The sequence below is a fragment of the Somniosus microcephalus genome, chromosome 1, assembly GCF_052327205.1.
Source record: "Somniosus microcephalus isolate GS21.2 chromosome 1, FLI_Smic_1.0, whole genome shotgun sequence".
Lineage (NCBI taxonomy): Eukaryota > Metazoa > Chordata > Chondrichthyes > Squaliformes > Somniosidae > Somniosus > Somniosus microcephalus.
The window spans coordinates 284,121,976-284,135,433 of NC_140987.1; the positions used below are offsets into that span (position 1 = coordinate 284,121,976).

Below are 13,458 nucleotides of genomic sequence, written 5' to 3' on the forward strand. Positions count from 1 at the left end.
TGGGTGGAGTATTCCGTAGAGTTCAACCCCAGCCATCCTGGCCACCTCCCTTCGTGGAAGTAGGTGGCTGTTTCCTCAACGTCCCGTTCACCTGTCCCATCAGTCGCGATGGGGGCTGTGTCCCCGGAGCATCCATACACGATGGAGTCCTTGGTGTAGCCCCGATAGGCCAAGCTACACCCGATCACCGCGAACACGATGAGAATCCTCTCCATGGTACCTTTGGTTCCTGCAACAGATTAAACGATACAGCCAAGCTCCCGAGAGATTCTGGCCTAGGTGAAGGCATGATCGGGTCTTTTGACCTCGATCCAAAACAAACACACATGCTGGGCAGATTCCAAAACTATTTCTTATAACACCCATCACCTTAAAAATTTACACACCTTATATTTGACCAAACTTAAACTTAACTAAACTTATGTACAGCGCCGCCCGTCCCCAGGCGGCCTGCCTAATCCCTGTTCGGACTGCAGCTCACCGCTCCCTGTGGCGGGGCCACACTGACCTGTAGCTTGAGTCCCCCGCAGCCTTTTGCTGCCAATTGGGGACTGCGTCTTTCTAGGGATTTCCCAAGTCAGTGTCTGCTGAAGTAGGGGGAATCTGGCCAGAGTTTTATTGGCTGAGGCGTCCGAGACGACCTGCGAGGGGGTACTTCGGGCGAGGCTCCCTTTGCGAGTGGACCTTTGGTAGGGACTTTAGCCCTCACAGCCCGTGGCTTCTCCACGACTGTCGGCTTCAGCTCCCTTCCCTCAGACTCCGCCCCTTTGGGATTTGGGTCTGTGACAGACGACTCCTCCCTGCCTGTCCCTACAGGTGGAGTATCTCCGCCTCCAAGTTCTACCTCCCCTAAGCTTGAGCCGAGGGCGGGACCTCCGTCCTCTGACTCCACCTCCTCCAGAATCATGTCAGGGGCGGGGCCTAGCTGTTCGGGCTCCCCCCTAACTGTGCTCGGGTCAGGGGGAGGGCCTTGATCTTCGGGCTCCTCCCCGTCCGAGTCCCAGGCCAATGGGGAAACCTCCCAGGTAAGCGGGATAGCTCCTCCCCTCAAGCAGGCTGCGGCGCCAGCCTGTGTGGTCTGTGACTTTTTGCACGCCTCAGGCTGAGGATTTTTACCCTCAGACCTGGCATCGGTTGTTGGCTCTTTTGCACCCGGCTTAAATAGTTTGCACTGGTTTTACGTGAAACCATTTAGTGCACCGGGGCAACTTCACTGCGTATACCATGGGGCTGGCTTTATCTACAATACTGTAGGGCCCCATGTACAGTGGTTCTAAACTCCCCACTCGGGCGTAGTTTCTCACCATGACCTGATCTCCAACTTCCCACTTCTGGGCTACGGTGGTGGGGACCGGTGGGTCTTGCACCGATTCCCGTCTAGCCTTGTCTGTGGCTCTCTCTCCAGCACAGATGGTCAGACCCAGGAATTTTACTTCCTGCTGCCCGTCCGTGCCTTCTTTTGGTTTACCTTGAAACCCTTTCTGCCTAACAGCTCCAATAGCTCGGCCAATAGTGGGCCATGCTCCTCTCTGGAATCTGTGAACAGGAGCAAGTCGTCCACATACTGCACTAGCTGATTGGGCTGGCTGAACTCTTTTAATCTCCCTGCCATACATTGATGGAAAATGCTGGGGCTGTTATGGAAACCCTGTGGCAAGCAGTTCCAGGTGTACTGTTGCCCTTTAAAAGTAAAGGCAAACTTGTACTGATCCTCCCTCCTTAACGGGATGGACCAAAACCCATTGGAAATATCCAGCACCGTGAACGTGGTCGCGGATGCTGGAATACTCCCTATCAGGTCGGCAACTGCTGCTACCGTCGGCGCGCAGGCTGGGATGTTACTATTGAGGACTCTGTAGTCCACTGTGGCTCTCCAGGAATCGTCCGGCTTCTTCACCGGCCACAAAGGAGAGTTTACGTGGGTGGCTATCGGCCTCAACACGCCCTGCTGCACCAGTGAAGACATTACTGTCTCCATGTCGGGCTCCGCTTCCCTGGGGAAGTTGTACTGTTTTTGAGGTCGGGCCACGGGGCCCCCGTCTACTCTGACCTCAAACCCGGTGACCCTCCCGCAATCGTGTTTGTGAGTGGCAAACATAGTCAGGTGATCTGACATGAATGCCTGCAGATCTTGTGGGACACTGGCAACCATGAGCTCGAGGTCGTAGCCCTCTTTTGGCTTCACGGTACATAGGGTCCCTTTCCCTTCCTTCCCTGGGATGACGACTACCTCGCCTTTCTTACCCGTACTCACTCCCCAGAGACAGTGATTTCTAAGATCCACGAGGATCCCGTGTTCTACTAAGAAATCAGACCCATGGATCCCTTTTCCACCCTCCACCTCCCACTTCATCAGTATACACTTCCACGTGGCGCGGAGTGGTCCTAAATGAATGGAGAGGGGGATGGAGAATGCGCCAGCCTGTTCTTTGCCCGTGCAGCCCGACAGAATATATGGAACCCCGGTGGACAGAGGTGAGGTGGTAGGGTTAGCTGTGTGGATCACGGTGCACGATGCCCCCGTATCCAACAGATAGGTCCCTTTTACCTTCTCTACCTCCATCACCACGAGGGGTCGCCTCCATAAATCATATCGCAACGAACACAGGTAAATGGGCTGCGCTGGCTCTAGTCATTGGGGTGAAGCGGTTGGGGCCGCGGGAACGACGGGACCAGTGGTGACTGCTATCTTCCCCTGTGAGATCATAAGAGACCGCATTGTCTCTAAAATTGATTCTATCGCAGCGGGATCTATAGCTGCACCGGCTCCTTTTCCTGGGACAGGGGCTGCAGCTTGGACCTGGACTCATGCTGGGGCGGCGGTCTGGGCGTGGGATTGGGCTGCGGGAGATTTTCCCTTATTATCGTTCCACGGATTTTTACAGTCCCTGCACCAATGTCCATCCTTCCCACATGCGTAGCAATTGAGCTTGGCCTGGGGAGGGCGATTCCCCTCCTGATGCCATTCCTTTTTACTTGGGGCTGTGGGTTTTGCCTCATGCACTTTTCCCTTAGAGGGAGGTGCCTCCTGACCCCTGCAATTCTTATACGCAATGGTGAGCTGTCGGAGCACTGTCTCCTCTGTGGTACTGGGACCTTGGGGGTCAAACCAAGATTTGGCTTGGGCCTGTATCTGCGGTAAGCTGTTGGCAACCAGGCAGCGGAGCCAATGAACCCGCTGGGCAACGTTCATTGCGGCCCGTTCAGGCATGCCCGGACAGCTGCGCCGATACACTGGCCACAGCCTTTCTGTGAAAACCCGTGGGGGCTCTCCAGTTAGCTGCACAGTCCCTTCCACATGGAGGAACGGGTTGCCATTGTCCAGTCCCATAACCTCCAGGGCCTTGTCCCGGAGTTCCTCATACCCTCTCTGCCCTCTCTTACTCCCTTCTGAGAAGCACTGAAGGATTGTGCTATCCAGGGAGAATAGCAACATCTTAGCCTGTTCTGGACCATTGCAGTCATTGATGGCGGCTGTCTGCTCTATCTCACTGAAATGGACTGAGGGGTCTCCCTTCTCGGAGAGTTTTGGGAGGTGGCTCACCATCGCTCTGATTTGTTGGGCACTGTGGGGCAGTATGAGATGGTTCTGGAGGGGTCCGTCATCGCCATTTGCGGCGGCGGGACCATACCTCTGGTGCCGAGCAGGACACATTGGTGCCGGCTCTGGCTTCACTACTGGGGGTTGTTCTTCCTCCTGTTCTCCCTCGGCTTCCTCCTCTTCTACCACCCCCACTTCGGGCCAAACCTCACTGTTTGAGCGGTGCTGAGGGTTCAGTGGCTGGTGCCACAACTACTTCACGTGGAATCAGTTTTTTGGATTCCTTCAGGAAGTCTATGTGACTTGCCTTTGGGCTTATGAGGCATACCATGCCTTTTGCCTTAGCCAGGGCCATTCTTAAGCCTTCTACAGCCTTCTGGCAGGGGCCGTGGTCTGTGCTTTCAAATCCCTGCTCAGTGGCCAGCTTGTAAGCTGCCTTAACCTCCACTACTTTCTCCTCCTGCGCTCTTAGCTGTTGTGCGAGGCGGGCGCTTTTCTCCCGTACTCTTGCTTCATGAATCTTTGCCTCAGTAACCTGGCATTCCAGGTACTCTACTTTAGCCTGATGTTGGCTGGCTACAGTTTGGCATTCCTGATTCAGCGCGTGAAGCGCTGCAATCAGCTTTTCCCCACCCATGGCCTTTTCCTCTATTCCTGATGTCTGGGTTTTGATCTTGGCTGCCTGCGCTGCAACGATTCTGTCCAAAATCTGGACTTGTCTTTTGTAGCACATCAGCCACACTGCCTTCTCTACTGACCTTTTATGTTCTTTACTCTCTGTCCACCTGACGGCTGCGTCTACCGGACGCCCATCCAGTAAGAGATCGGAAATCCACTGCTTAGTGAGATTTACCTGACCAAAAACATAATCCGCTATCCTCTCATCCATAACATTTCGTCCATTTAAACCTGGGTCTAATACATTGCAATCCTGCTGCCAATGTCCTGCCGCGGTCGCCGTTTTCTGTAAGGGGTTTTCTGCTCGGTCTCTCTCTCTCTCTGGTGAGACCTCTCTCTCTTTTGCACAGTAATTTACCGAGTGGTTCGACCCACTCACCCCTTAGGTTCTGTACACTGGACTTTGAGGCAGGAACTACAATGCAGAGAATACTCTGTAGACCAAGTTTAATGAAACGAAGCGAAATTTTATTGCATAAAGGAAAAATTGAATGTAAGCCAATAAAGTACATGGGAGGGAAAAACAAATCATAATACAGTACTAACCAATATATCCACAGGCATATTATACTTTACAAGGTTCACCATGAAATAGGGAAACACACAGAACATCGAGGGACAACAACTCATTGTTAATTATCCCCAAAATTGCCCACCCCCTAAACCTCGCTAGATTAGATTATGAGGGGCCAGAAACATGCTCACCAATCCCAGTTAGAAAATAGAGGCTTTGACATCTGCGTTTTGGTCCTCTCAGGCGTCCTGTCTCCACGTGGTCAGCAGAATGCAGCGGGCTGCGACACACTCTTTTCTCCCTTGAGGTAATGGACATGCACAGGCTGGATGTTAGCAGGCCTGGACATCAGCGTGGAGAGAGCCCAACTGTTTGACCATTTTCATAAGGTCTCTTCTTGGAGGGTCGCCGCCTTTTCGTCTCGTCAATGGCCCGGGGTTTGTCGATGATCTCCCGATAGCTACCCCGGGTCTGGACGCTGACTCAACCTGAACCACCAATGGCTACTCTGAGTCTTCAAAACGTCTCCGGTCCCAATCGTCTACCGAATCGTCTTCTTCCTCCGAGTCTGAGCAGCCTCTCTACCGAACTGCACCTTCTTCGGGCCCCTGAACGATCTCTCGAAAATGATCTCTACAATGCTCTTCTTGCTCTTCCGCACTGCTCTCTCTCCGAACTCCTAATGGCTACCCCAGGTCTCCAGTTACACTTCTCATGGAGGCCCTTATCTCCCGCCATATCAAGGTTAGTCTTTGTTTAAATTTTGGCGGGCTTGTAGCACAGAGGGGTAGTCATTGTGTTTAAAGTACTTTCGGGATGGCCGGTAACTGCCATCTCTGGTCTGGAATGACCTTGTATTGTCTTTAATGGGTCTTGATGTCCCCCTTTGAACTTGAGGCTGTTTCCCTTTGTCTGGGTAAACATTTTGATGGCCTTTATCTACAGGCCGATCTGATTGGACCTGCATCCAATCCATATGTATGGGGTTCTGTCTGGTTTCGCATTCTCTGAAATTGCATTCCAGAACTTACTGTGGGCTGAATCCACAAAAGCTGTCTGTGGACTGCAGGAACCATTTTAAAATGTCCCAAAAAGCTGGTCATGGGGTCTGGCGGCCAATTTGTGTGCCCCCTTTTTCTGGGCTTCTTTTAAAACAGTCTTTAAAATTAAGGCCTTTTCTGCCAATAGACCCTTATAGGACAATCTTCAATTTTGCGAATCCTACATCTTGTCCATGAGACCCACATTCTACTCCCTTGATCCAATTCCAACCAAACTGTTGACCACCCAGCTTGACTTTCTGGGCCCCATGTTAGCTGATATTGTTAACGGTTTTCTCTCCTCAGTTACTGTCCCCCCCTCCCACCTTTAGTCTGCCATCATCAACCCTCCCCTCAAAAAAAACACCCTTGACCCCCTCCGTCCTAGCAATCTACCGCCCCATCTCCAACCTCCCTTTCCTCTCTAAAGTCCTTGAACATGTTGTCGCCTCCTAAATCTGTGTCCATCTTTCCTGCAACTCGATGTTTTAATCCCTCCAATCAGGTTTCTGGCCCCGCCACTGTACTAAAACGGCCCTTATCAGAGTCACAAATAACAATCCTTGTGACTGTGATTGAGATAAGCTTACCCTCCTCATCCTTCTCAACCTATCTGCAGCCTTCGACACAGTTGACCACACAGCCCTCTTCCAAAGCCTGACCTCTGTTGTCTAGCTGGGTGGAACTGCCCTTGCTTGGTTCCATTCTTACCTATCGAATTATAGGCAGAGATTCACCTGCAATGGCTTCTCTTCCCACTCCCACACCATTACATCTGGAGTACCCCAAGGATCTATCCTTGGCCCCCTTCTATTTCTCATCTACGTGCTGCCCCTCGGTGATAGCATCCGAAAACACATCAGGTTCCACATGTACACTGACGACACTCAGCTCTACCTCACCACCACCTCTCTCAACCCCTCCATTGTCTCTGATTTGTCACGCTGCTTGTCCAACATCCCATATTGGATAAGCAGGAATTTTCTCCAACTAAATATTGGGAAGACTGATGCCTTTGTCTTCAGTCCCCGCCACAAACTCCATTCCCTGAACACCATTCCCATCCCTCTCCTTGGCAACTGTCTGAAGCTGAGCCTGACCGTTCACAACCTTGTTGTTGTGTTTGACCCTGAGATGAGCTCCCGATCACATATCTGCTTCATCTCCAAGACTGCCTACTTCCACCTCCGTAACATCACCCGACTCCAGCCCTGCCTCAGCTCATCTGCTGCTGAAACCCTCATCCATGCTTTTGTTACCTCTAGACTTGACTATTCCAATGCTCTCCCATCTTCCATCCTACGTAAACATGTGCTTATCCAAAACTCTGTTGCCCGTATCTTAACTCGCTCCAACTCTTGTTCACCTATCACCCCTGTGCTCGCTGACCTACATTGGCTCCTGGTCCGACAATGCCTCAATTTTAATAACCTTATCTTTGTTTTCAAATTCCTCCATGGCCTCATCCCCCCCTATCTTTGTAACCTCCCCCAGCCCTGCAACCCCCGAGATCTCTGCACTCCTCCAATTCTGGCCTCTTGCGCCTCCCTGATTTTAATCATTCTACTATTGGTGGCCGTGCTTTCAGCTGCCTAGGCCCTAAGCTCTGGAATTCCCTCCCTAAACCTCTCCGCCTCTCTACTTCTCGCTCCTCCTTTAAGATGCACCTTAAAACCTACCTCTTTAACCAAAATGTTGGCCAACTGTCCTGATAGCTCCTCCTGTGTCTCAGTGTCAAAACTGTTTTTATTGAGATCGCTCTTGAAACTTATAACTATTATTAAATGGGCTATGTAAATGTTTTATGCATTCAAGATAGTTTTCTAGATCAGAATGTCAAGGAACCTATGAGGGAATTGGTTATTTTAGACCTAGTATTGTGCAATGAGACAGGCTTAATTCATAACCTTTGTAGTAAAGAAGCCTCTGGGGAACAGTGATCATAATATGATAGACTTTTATGTTGAGTTTGGAGTGATTTAGTTAAGTCCGAAACTAGGGTCCCAAACCTGAATAAAGCAAACTACGTAGACATGAGAGGCGAGTTGGCTAAGGTAGGTTGGGAAACTAGATTAAAAGATATGACAGTAGAAAAGCAATGGCAAACATTTAAAGAAATAATTCATAATTTGCAACAAATATACATTCCCTTAAGGAATAAAAACACTACGGGAAAAATGGCCCAACTGTGGCTAACAAGAGAAATTAAAGATAGTATTACATTAAAGGAAGAGGCTTATAATGTTGCCAGAAAGAGTAGTAAGCCTGAGGATTAGGAGGATTTTTGAATTCAGCAAAGGAGGACCAAGAAATTGATAAAGAAAGGGAAAATTGAATATGAGAGTAAACTAGTGAGAGACTTAAAAACAGGCTGTAGAAGTTTCTATAGGTATGTAAAAAGGAAAAGATTAGCGAAAGTAAACGTGGATCCCTTACAGGCTGAGACAAGAGAAATTATAATGGGGAATAAGGAAATGGCAGATAAATTAAACAAATACTTTCTGTCTGTCTTCACGGAAGAAGGTGCAAAGAACCTCCCGGAAATAATGGAGAACCAAGGGTCTAACGAGAATGAGGAACTGAAAGAAATGAGCATTAGTAAAATATATAGTACTGGAGAAATTAATGGGACCAAAAGCCAATAAAACCCCTGGACCTGATGGCCTACATCCTAGGGTTACAAACGAAGTGGCTATCGAGATAGTGGATGCATTGGTTGTCATCCTCCAAAATTCCATAGATTCTAGAATGGTTCTCACAGTTTGGAAGGTAGCAATTGTAACTACACTATTTAAGAAAGGAGGGAGCGAGAAAATGGGGAGCTACAGACCACTTAGCCTGACATCAGTAGTAGGGAAAATGCTAGAATCTATTATTAAAGACATGGTAAACAGGACACTTAGAAAATAATAATAGGATTGGGCAGAGTCAACATGGATTTATGAAAGGGAAATCATGTTTGATGAATCTGTTAGAGTCTTTTGAGGTTGTTCTAACTAGCAGAATAGATAAGGGGGAAGCAGTGGATGTGGTGTATTTGGATTTTCAGAACGCATTCGATAAAGTGCCAGACAAGAGGTTATTAAACAAAATTCGGGCTCATGGGTTTGGGGGTAATATACTGGCATGGATTGAGGATTGGTTAACGGACAGAAAACAGAGAGCAGGAATAAACAGGTCATTTTTAGGTTGGCAGGCTGTAACTAGTGGGGTACCGTAAGGATCAGTGCTTGGGCCTCAGCTAGTCACAATCTATATCAATGATTTGGATGAGGGGACCAAATGTAATATATCCAAGTTTGCTGATGATACAAAGCTAGGTGGGAATGTAAGTTGTGAGGAGGATGCAAAGAGGCTTCAAGGGGATATAGACAGGCTAAGTGAGTGGGCAAGAATATGGCAAAAGGAATATAACGTGGAGAAATGTGAAGTTATCCACTTTGGTAGGAAAAATAGAAAAGCAGAGCATTTTTTAAATTGTGAAAGATTGGGGAATGTTGGTGTTCAGAGGGACCTGGGTGTCCTTGTACACGAATCACTAAAAGTTAACATGCAGGTACAGCAAGCAATTAGGAAAGCAAATGGTATGTTGGCCTTTATTACAAGAGGCTTTGAGTATAAGAGTAAAGACGTCTTACTGCAATTATATAGGGCCCTGGTGAGACCACACCTAGAGTATTGTGTACAGTTTTGGTCTCCTTACCTAAGGAAGGATATACTTGCCATAGACGGAGTGCAACGAAGGTTCACCAGACTTTCTCCTGGGATTGGGGGGGGGGGAGGTGGGGTTGTCCTATGAGAAGAGATTGAGCAGACTAGGCCTATATTCTCTGGAGTTTAGAAGACTGAGAGGTGATCTCATTGAATCATACAATATTCTTACAGGGCTTGACAGGGTAGATACAGGGAGGATGTTTCCCCTGGCTGGGGAGTCTAGAACATGGGGTCACAGTCTCAGAATAAGGGCAACTCCTTAACCGCGACTGTCTTCGACACGAGTGTCCTCAACTCCATCCCGCAGCATGCTACCCGCCACCATCTCAGCACAACCCCAGCCCGGCATGAGGTTGAAAAGGCCATCCGACAACTGAAGAACAAGGCCTCAGGAGCAGATGGAATCCCCACCAAGGCACTAAATCATGGTGGAGAAGCACTACTGGCATGAATTCATGAACTCATTTCTCTTATCTGGAAGCAGGAGAGCATGCCAGGGGATCTCAGAGATGCCGTAATTGTGACCATCTTCAAGAAAGGTGACAAGTCCGATTGCGGTAATTACAGAGGAGTTTCCCTGCTGTCTGCCACAGGGAAAGTCATTGCAAGAATCCTCCTCAATCGCCTTCTCCCAGTGGCCGAAGAGCTCCTCCCAGAGTCGCAATGTGGATTCTGCCCACTTAGGGGCACAATGAACATGATCTTCACCACACGTCAATTACAAGAGAAATGCAGGGAACAGTACCAACCGCTGTACATGGCTTCTTTGATCTCACAAAGGCCTTCGACACTGTCAACCGTGAGGGATTATAGAGTGTCCTCCTCAAATTTGGCTGCCCTCAAAAGTTTCTCACCATACTCTGCCTGCTTCACAACGACATGCAAGCCGTGATCCTGACCAACGGTTCCACCACAGACCCAATTCACGTATGAACCAGGGTCAAGCAAGGCTGTGTCATCATACCAACGCTCTTCTCGATCTTCCTTGTTGCAATGCTCCACTTCACCCTCAGTAAGCTCCCCGCTGGAGTGGAGCTAATTTACAGAACAAACGGGAAACTGTTTAACCTCTGTCACCTCCAGTCCAGATCCAAGGTCGTCCCATCCTCTGTCGTCAAATTACAGTATGCAGATGACGCTTGCGTTTGCGCTCACTCGGAGATCGAACTCCAAACCATCGTCAGCACCTTTACTGAAACGTACGAGAGCATGGGCCTTACACTAAACATCTGTAAGACAAAGGCCCTCTACCAACCTGCCCCCACCACACAGTACTGCCCCCCGATGATCAAAATCCATGACAAGGCCTTGGACAACGTGGACCACGTCCCATACCTTGGGAGCCTACTGTCAACAAGGGCAGATGTCGATGACGATGTCCAACACCACCCTCAGTGTACCAGTGCAGCCTTCGGTCGCCTGAGGAAGAGAGTGTTTGAAGACCAGGACCTCAAACCCAGCACCAAGCTCATGGTCTACAGAGCAGCAGTGATACCCGCCCTGCTGTATGCCTCAGAGTCATAGACCATGTACAGCAGGCACCTCAAAGCACTGGAGAGGTACCACCAATGCTGCCTCCACAAGATCCTGCAAATCCATTGGCAGGATTGATGAACCAACGTCAGCGTTCTGGCTCAGGCCAACATCCCCAGCATCGAAGCTTTGACCACACTTGATCAGCTCCGATGGACGGGTCACATTGTCCGCATGCCCAATACGAGACTCTCAAAACAAGCGCTCTACTCGGAGCTCCGGCACGGCAAGAGAGCCCCAGGTGGGCAGAGGAAATGCTTCAAGGACACCCTCAAAGCCTCCTTGAAAAAGTGTAACATCCCCACCGACACCTGGGAATCCCTGGCCCAAGACCGCACAAAGTGAAGGAGAAGCATCCGGGAAGGCGCCGAACAACTCGAGTCTCTTCGCCGGGAGCAAGCGGAAGCCAAGCGCAGGCAGCACAAGGAGCGCACATCAACCCAAGCACCCCACCCACCCGCCCCTTCAACCACCGTCTGCCCTACCTGTGACAGAGACTGTAGGTCCCGCATTGGACTCATCAGTCACCTGAGAACTCATTTTTAATGTGGAAGCAAGTCATCCTCGGTTCCGAGGGACTGCCTAAGAAGAAGAGAAGAAGAAGGTGTCGGCCATTTAGAACTGAGATGAGGAGAAATTTCTTCACTCAAAGGTTGGTGAATCTTTGGGATTATCTACCTCAGAGGGCTGTGGCAACTCAGTAATTGAGTATATTCAAGACAGAGATTGATAGATTTTTGGATATTAAGGGAATCAAGGGATATGGGGATTATGCAGGAGTTGAGGTAGAAGATCAGCCATGATCTTATTGAATGGCAGATCAGGCTCGAGGGGCCGAATGGCCTACTCCTGCTCCTATTTCTTATGTTGTTGTTGTTGTTGTTGGAGAGCGAGGATTAGAGAGTGTCATTTGATTCAGGCTCAGCAACAACTTGCATTTATATAGCACCCTTATCATATAAAAAATCTCAGGGTGCTTTAAACCAGGGAAAAGAAAAGAACTGAGTCATTGAGGGAGAATTAGAAGCGATGACTGGAAACTTGGTAAAAAAAAAATGGGTTTCAAAAAGGCTTTCAAACTTAGAGAGAAGTGCAGAGGTAGAGGGTTTGGGGAGGGTATTCCAGAGTGGTGGGACGAGGTGGATGAAGGCTGAACCATAGCGGGTTGAAACCGGGGACGCATGGAAGGTCAGACCTGAGTGTGTGTGTGGGAAACTTCTTGGCGATGGATAGGATGTGGGGTTTGAAACTGACATCTAAGTCGAACAAGGTGCTACGATTTGTGCAGCCTGACTCAGCCTGTGTGAGTGGCCATGGAAAGGGGTGGAATCAGTTGCAAGGGAGAAGCATTTACGGCAGGAGCCAAAAGCAATGGCTCTGCCCTTCCTCATGTATGTTTGGAGGAAATTTTGACTTATCCACGACTGCATAGAGGTGTCTATGGGGTCATGGGTAGTGGTGTAGAGACAGAGCTTGTAGTTGTCAGCGGTCACAGTCATACAGGATGTCTTTTATGGCTCAAGCCAAGTCCTGGAATATGGGGAGTTGGAAGTTACAGAGTGAATTTGAGAGGGCATGAGGAAAGATTATTTTCTAGGGACAGAAAATTAAGTAAGAAAGAAAGACTTGCATTTATATAGTGCTTTTCACGACCTCAGGACGTCCCAAAGTGCTTTACAGCCAATGAAGTACTTTTTGAAGTATCATCACTGTTGTAATGTAGGAAACACAGTACTGTAGTTAATTTGTGCACTTCAAGCTCCCACAAACAGCAATGTGACAATGACCAGATAATCTAGTTTCTTTTCATGGTGTTAGTTGAAGGATAAATATTGGCCAGGACACTGGGGATAACTAATACAAAAGCAAAATACTGTAGATGCTGCAAATCTGAAATAAAAACAGATAATGCTGAAACTACTCAGCAGGTCAGGCAGCATCTGTGAAGAGAGAAACAAGATAGATGAATTGACGGCACAAATAGAAATAAATGGGTATGATCTGATAGTCATTACAGAGACGTGGTTGCAAGGTGATCAAGGCTGGGAACTGAATATTCAGGGGTATTTGACATTTCGGAAGGATAGGGAGAAAGGAAAAGGAGGTGGGATAACTCTGTTAATAAAGGATGAGATCAGTGCAGTAGTGAGAAATGATCTTGGCTCAGAAGATCAAGATGTAGAATCAGTTTGGGTGGAGATAATAAATAGTAAGGGAAAGAAGTCACTAGTGGGAGTAGTCTATAGGTCCCCTAACAGTAGCTACACTGTGGGACAGAGTATAAATCAAGAAATAATGGGGGCTTGTAAGAAAGTTACTGCAATAATCATGGCCGATTTTAATCTTCATATAGATTGGACAAATCAAATTGGCAAAGGTAGCCTTGAGGACGAGTTCATAGAGCATTTTCGGGATGGTTTCTTAGAACAATACCTTGT

At 48.7% G+C, this 13,458-nt stretch overlaps 1 protein-coding gene across 2 annotated transcripts in view; it reads left to right on the forward strand.

Annotated features, from left to right (window-relative positions):
• Positions 1 to 13,458, forward strand: part of chrna8 (cholinergic receptor, nicotinic, alpha 8) — an 814,590-nt gene that overhangs the window by 308,916 nt on the left and 492,216 nt on the right. The window lies entirely within an intron of this gene.